Genomic DNA, 8,081 nt, shown 5'->3' on the forward strand with positions numbered 1-8,081 from the left:
TGCTGAGGATGAGGTTGGGACTCCGTTCCAAGCCTTATCTATTGTTGAACCTTCAAGGAAATGACCTTCTTCATTTGCTTCCTACAATGATGCTAAGTTGGCCATTGAGCATGGTGCAACTACTGGTTTGGGGCAAATGATGAAATTGGAAGATAATAAATCCTAGGCTAGCATAGGGTATTCCTCAGATGTTTCCAATGAGCGTGGGTTGTTCCAGAGTGGAGGGTTTATCCACACTGTTGAAGATCAAGAGGGTGTTGCCATTGTGGAAGATGATGAAGAGGAAGACCTTGGCAACTTTGTCATACCAGGCGGAATCTGCAATAATTGGGTCGTTGTTGATGTTCCAACAGTTATCCACAAGTCCACGTATTGTGTTCATTTTGTTTGAAAACCCTTTTCCCATGCCAAAAGGAGAAGTGATGACATTGTTGGCACATTTTGATTAATACAATGATATTCATTCAATAATCACATGTTAAATGTTTGTTTTTCCAAATTATTTTCCCTTTTTGCTTTTTTGCATGAAATTGGTGATCACCATAAAACCCTAAAAAAGAGAATAAAATCAATCTTTTCATCTGCATAATGATTTGCCTTGTTTGAATTCTAAAATCTCTTTTATACTCAAAATCATTATGCAGGTTGATCAAACCCATTGAACATAATGATCCAACACCATCTCCCAACTTTGAGTTCCCTGTATTTGAGGCAGAAGAAGATGATGTTAAAGAGATTCCTGATGAGATTACCCGTCTGCTTGAGCACGAGGAGAGGATCATTCAGCCGCATCTTGAGAATCTAGAAACAGTCAACTTGGGGTCTGAAGACTACATTCGAGAAGTGAAGATTAGGGCACTCCTGGAAGAGTCTGTGAAGAGGGGGTTGATTGAGTTTCTACGAGAATATGTCGACGTTTTTGCCTGGTCGTATGAAGACATGCCTGGTCTAGATATTGATATTGTGCAACATTTCTTGCCGTTGAAGCCTGAGTGTGTGCCTGTGAAGCAAAAGCTCAGAAGAACTCATCCAGACATGGAAGTGAAGATTAAAGAAGAAGTTCAGAAGCAAATTGATGCGGAGTTTCTGGTGACTTCTACATATCTTCAATGGATGGCCAATATTGTGCCTGTGCCTAAGAAAGATGGAAAAGTTCGAATGTGTGTGGACTATCGAGACTTGAATAAAGCTAGTCCGAAAGATGATTTTCCTCTACAACACATTGATGTGTTGGTAGATAATACAGCTAAACTCAATGTCTTCTCATTTATGGACGGATTTTCCGGTTATAACCAGATTAAAATGGCACCCGAGGATATGGAGAAGACAATATTCATCACACCTTGGGGAACATTCTGTTATTGAGTGATGCCCTTCGGTTTGAAGAACGCCGGAGCCACGTATCAACGAGCGATGACCACCTTGTTTCATGATATGATGCACAAGGAGATCGAGGTGTATGTTGATGATATGATTCCAAAGTCAAAAACGAAAGTTGAACATGTAGAGCACTTGTCGAAGCTTTTCCAGCGTTTGAGGAAGTACAAACTCCGCCCGAATCCGAACAAGTGTACATTTGGAGTCCGTTCCGGCAAGTTATTGGGCTTTATTGTCAGTGAAAAAGGTATTGAAGTTGATCCTGCCAAGGTCAAAGCAATACAAGAAATGTCTGTGCCCAAAACTGAGAAGCAAGTTCGAGGTTTTCTTGGCTGCTTGAATTATATTTCGAGATTTATATCCCACATGACTGCCACATGTGCGCCTATATTCAAGCTCCTCCGAAAAGATCAACGTCATGATTGGACCGAGGATTACCAGAAAGCTTTTGACAGTATCAAAGAGTATCTGTATGAGCCCCCGATTCTGTCTCCGCTTGTTGAAGGGAGACCATTGATTATGTACTTAACTGTGCTTGACGACTCTGTGGGTTGTGTCCTGGGGCAGCAAGATGAATCAGGGAAGAAAGAGTATGTAATATACTATCTAAGTAAGAAGTTTACTGATTATGAGTCTCGATACTCAATGCTCGAGAAGACATGTTGTGCTTTGGCTTGGGCCGATAAGCGTTTACGCCAGTATATGTTGAATCATACAACTTGGTTGATATCCAAAATGGATCCAATCAAATATATCTTTGATAAGCCTGCTTTAACTGGGAGGATTTCCTGTTGGCAGATGTTGTTGTCTGAGTATGATATTGAGTATCGAGCTCAGAAAGCTATTAAAGGTAGTATCTTGGCTGACCACTTGGCACATCAACCAATTGAGGATTATCAGTTCAGTACGACTTCCCTGATGAGGAGATTCTGTATTTGAAAATGAAAGATTGTGATGAGCCTACGCTCGATGAAGGTCTAGAGCTTGGTTCCCGATGGGGTATGGTATTCGATGGCGCTGTTAATCAGTATGGAAATGGTATTGGGGCAGTGATTATTACTCCTCAAGGTACACATTTTCCTTTTACAGCAAGGCTAACTTTCAAATGCATGAATAATATGGCGGAGTATGAGGCCTGTGTTATGGGTTTGGAAGAGTGTATTGATCTTAGGATCAAGCATCTTGATGTTTATGGTGATTCGGCCCTTGTTGTTAATCAGATTAAGGGTGAATGGGACACGAATCAGCCTGGCCTTATCCCATATAGAGATTATGCGAGGAGGATTTCAACTTTCTTTACTAAGGTTGACTTCCATCATATTCCTCGAGATGAGAATCGGATGGCAGATGCTCTTGCTACACGTGCTTCAATGATTGTGGTGAAATATTGGAATGAAGTCCCCAATATTACTGTAATGCGCTTGGATAGACCACCTCATGTATTTGCAGTTGAAGAAGTGAAAGATGATAAGCCATGGTATTATAATATCAAGTGCTTTCTCCAGAGTCAGATTTACCCGCTTGGGGCATCTGTTAAAGATAAGAAGACTTTGAGAAGATTATCAGCCAGATTCTACCTCAATGGTAATGTGCTTTATAAGAGGAATTTCGACATGGTTCTGCTCAGATGCGTGGATAGACACGAAGCACACCTGTTGATGACTGAAGTTCATGAGGGTTCATTTGGTACTCATTCCAATGGACATGCCATGGCAAAGAAGATGTTGAGAGCAGGCTACTATTGGCTGACGATGGAGTCTGACTGCTGCAAATATGTGAAGAAATGCTGCAAGTGTCAGATTTATGCGGATAAGATTCATATTCCCCCGACACTTCTGAATGTTATTTCATCACCATGGCCTTTCTCCATGTGGGGAATTGACATGATCGGCATGATAGAGCCAAAGGCGTCGAACGGTCACCGTTTTATTCTCGTAGCTATTGACTACTTTACCAAGTGGGTGAAGCGGCATCATATGCAAATGTGACCAGGCAGGTGGTCATGAAGTTTATCAAGAACCAGCTTATATGCTGATATGGTGTGTCAGACAAGATCATTACTGATAATGGATCTAACTTGAACAACAAGATGATGAAAGTGTTATGTAGCGAGTTCATGATTGCACATCATAATTCTTCTCCCTATAGACCCAAGATGAATGGGGATGTTGAAGCTGCTAACAAGAACATCAAGAAGATTATCCAGAAGATGGTTGTTACGTACAAAGATTGACATGAGATGCTGCCATTTGCCTTGCATGGCTATCGTACATCTGTCCGTACTTCAACAGGGGCAACCCCTTCCTCTCTTGTATATGGCATGGAGGTTGTGCTCCCCGTGGAGGTTGAGATCCCATGAATGAGAGTCTTGATGGAAGCCAAGTTGACTGAAGCTGAATGGGTTCAAAGTCGTTATGACCAGTTGAACTTGATTCAAGAGAAGAGATTAACTACCATGTGACATGGTAAGTTGTATCAACAAAGGATGAAGAAAGCCTTTGATAAGAAGGTCAAGTCTCGTGTGTTCCAAGAAGGTGACCTCGTGCTCAAGAAAGTCTTGTCTTTCGCGCCCGATTCCAAGGGCAAGTGGACTCCAAATTATGAAGGTCCATATGTTGTTAAGAGATCCTTTTTAGGCGGTGCTTTGTTACTTACAAGTATGGATGGGGAGGATTTCACTCGTCCTGTGAATTCAGATGCAGTCAAGAAATACTTCGCCTAAAATAATAGAATAGCTCGATAAGTTGAAAACCTGAAAGGGCGACTTAGGCAAAAATGAGCGTCTCGGTGGATTGAAAACCCGAAAGGGCGGTCCAGGAAAAAGTTAGAGACATGAAAAAAAAACCAATATATATATCCCGCTAGATTGAGTACCTCACCTTGGGGCAATCTAGGCAAAAATTAGGGATTTGGCAAGTAACTGCATCCTGACAAGACTTCAACTGTCTTCTATCAAAGGTTCTCGCTCAGTCATCGTCAACTGAAGCTTCAAATACATTGGATTCAGAGTTGATGGAGAAATGGTCATTATGTTCAATGTAGCCCTTGTTTCCAATATATATCACCAATTTCAAATTTGTAAAGATCCATGGAGTCTCGCCATTTGCGGACTACCATTCTATCAAATAAATTTGAGCCTTTATCCAATTCTTTGCACTCTTATTTGTTTCTGTTCAAGAAATGTTTGCATGTTCTAATTGATAAATATCATTGTTTTAAACAAATAAAGTTTTTATAAACTATTTTTAAACAAAGTGAACATTCACAATGACTAAAAGGATAGTGGGAATGTCTTCAGTGCTCTCCCAAGAATAGTACGATTTCCAAAAGGTAAGACATTTGTTCATACTTCTGGCATGTTTATATCCTCTTCATCATCTTTCAGGTTGTCTCCCCAGCGAGCGCAGAGAAGCATGATACATCTTAAACTCCCCAGAGAGTCTGGAGTTTTGGCCTCGATCTTTTAGAGATGTGTATACCTCTATATCAGGCACTAACATTTGTGTTTTATCAATTATATGGTTGTCATCCCTTATGTGGACTGACCTAAAATCCCTTATAGATTGATAAAAGTTAATATGTTATTCATGGGGAAGTTTGTCTTTCCCTAGTGAGCAGAAATTCCCAGCATAAGTAGAAATCCTCGGCGGGGTAAGCATGTGTTCTCTGCAAAGCTATCTTTCAGATATCTCCTCAGCAGTAGTTGCTGAGAGCAGTTGGTGAAGGGTTTGTTCCCTTTTCATCCCCAGTATGACACATGTCGATGTAGGATTCGTTTCTGATTCCCTCAGGCAGGACAGTTCCTCCAGAGGTACTTACAGTTATCCACAGCAGGTTGGCTTACAGCTCATCCCCGGTACGGTTGCTTGCAGCAGACTATCCCCAGTTTGGTCGCCTATAGTCCCTTCCCAGTGGAGTTGCCTGATCCTAGCTTGACGGTTGTATCCCCTCCGTGTTTGAAGATTTCTTCCAGCATTGGACGACGATGAGGAAAATGTATTATTTCCTTCCCCAGTGGAGAAATTATTCTCTCTCTCTCCCCTGGCAGAGATGTTTCTTCAGCAGTTAGAAGGGAATGTTTGATTGATGCATATCTGTTTGGTGGTTGTTCCCCACGGAATCTCACATCACCCCTTGATAAGATCCCCAATAGAGTTCTCCTACGACAGATCTTATTGATATCTCTGCATGTTCCCCAGCTGAAACTTTGCATGTCCCCAGAAGTGGTCCATGACTCTTGGTAATTGATGTATCCCCACCAAAACTGATTTCTCATGTGGGCCTTGTCGCGGTGGAATTTTTCACGAGATTAAGTATTGGTTGAACTTAACTCGTTTGAAAAATATTTTAAATGCAAGAGTCGCCACCGTCTTTTATTTTATCCAAAAAGAGGAAGGGAAAAATAACGATAAATCCCTTTAGAGTTACGGGTTCGGGGGTTGGTTATGCAAAGGGAAGGTATTAGCACCCTCTACATCTGTGGTACTCCACAGGAACCTTTTTGCTTATGTTTATGTGAATGCTTTGCTTTTTTCACTTTGATCGTTTGATTGGGGAGATGAGAAAAGAACTTGATTTTATTGCTTTTGGACTCGATAAAGTCGTAGACTTCATGCCTACGTATCTCCAAGGCGCAATGGAGAAATCAGAATCCACGTAGTTCTCCCAAAAGAAAAGGGGAAAGTCTGTTTTGTTGATTTTAGATTGGCGTGTCTTGCCATCTCTTGCTCGACCTAGGCGGGAGGCTTCGAGACTGACACGTCCTTTTGAAAATGTTTTTAAACTGAAAAGCCAAAGCTGGCAAAGGATTTGAATGAGCCTAAATCCTGAAACAATAAATAAATGGGCTCATTATAAGGAAGCCCAAGAGTAAGCTTGTGAGTGTGTGAAAAGGGTTTCTTAAACGGCGACCGTTGGAATCGCATCGGGTTTCTCTTTTTTGGATTTTTCGATTTTTTAACATAAAACGTGAACAATACGATTAAACACACAATACAGAACATAAAAAATGCGAGAAAGTAAATTATTACAACACAGTTAGCTATGAATAGTTAGTATTACGAATAGTTAGTGGAGTTAATCGAGCTGAAACTGAAACGAAACGGTTAGTAACAACATAAACAAATATAAAAAAAACAATATAAACATTTACTTTAGACAAAATAAACATTTGATATAAATAAACATTTAATTAAAATAAACATTTAAACAAATAATTAATTTAACTAACATTTAAATAAAACATATATGCAAAATAATAATAAAAGATAAACAATATTTAGTAAACAAAAGTAATATATATATATATATATATATATATATATATATAGACAATAAATATATAGTAGACAAAATAATATATATGTACATTTAGACAAATAATATATAATAGACAAAAATAATATATATATATATATATATAGACAATAATATATAATAGATAAAGATATATATATATATATATATATATATATATATATATATATATATATATATATATATATATATATATATATATATATATAATATATATATATATATATATATATATATATATATATATATATATATATATATATATATATATATTTATTTAGATATATAATAGACAAAATAATATATATATATATATATATATATATATATTATTTTTGTCTATTATATATCTAAATAATATATATATATATATATATATATATTATATATATATATATATATATATATATATATAGATAAATAATATATTAAAACACATGTCGGCAAGTCGGAACTTTGCCGATTTCAGAGATAAGTGAAGAATATTACCTTGTGTGAAGAGGATGAACTTCTGATCGTCCAAATGATCGACCGAAAGCTGGAAACCGTCACCGACGCAGTGTTGGCTGCCTTCGTGAGTACCTGACTTCAATGTCGCTTTTGATCGGTGAAACGACGCCGGAATGAAATGAACCTTGGATATTTGTGACTTGGACTCAACGAACTTCAAAGATATGAAATCGGTTTTGTGTTTCGGTGAATAATCGGGACGATTTTGGGTTACCGAAAATGAAGAACAAGTGAAATACGGTAATGCTTTTGGAAAAATATTTCTTTTCAATTCTCTGTTTCTCTCACCACATGTTTTTTCCTTACTGATCCACCCTCTTGTTTTTTTTCTTCTTACTAACAACATATATATATATATATATATATATATATATATATATATATATATATATATATATATATATATATATATATATATATATATATATATATATATATATATATTTAGATTACTTAAACAATAGGAAACCTAAAAAATATCTAACATAAATTAATAATATATATTTAGATTACTTAAACAATAGGAAACCTAAAAAAAATATCTAACATAAATTAATAATATAATTTATATATTATATAATAATAATAATAAACTAATATAATATTAATCCTAATTAAATAAACTAATTAACAACTAAACACAATTAATATTAAGCACAAATAATATTAAACGGCACATGATTAAAATACGATAAAATCGAGCGACACGAACGCGATAAAAACGATGACAATTTGCACAGCAAAACAGACAAATTGATAAAACCAATAAACCAGTAAACCGGTAAACCTGTAAAATCAACAACACGACTCAAACAGACTCGATTAAATCACACGGCACAACACGTAATTAAATAAACAACCCTAGGCAATAATAAAAT

This window comes from Lathyrus oleraceus, chromosome 2 (assembly GCF_024323335.1).
Source record: "Lathyrus oleraceus cultivar Zhongwan6 chromosome 2, CAAS_Psat_ZW6_1.0, whole genome shotgun sequence".
In the NCBI taxonomy this organism is placed as follows: Eukaryota; Viridiplantae; Streptophyta; class Magnoliopsida; order Fabales; family Fabaceae; genus Lathyrus; species Lathyrus oleraceus.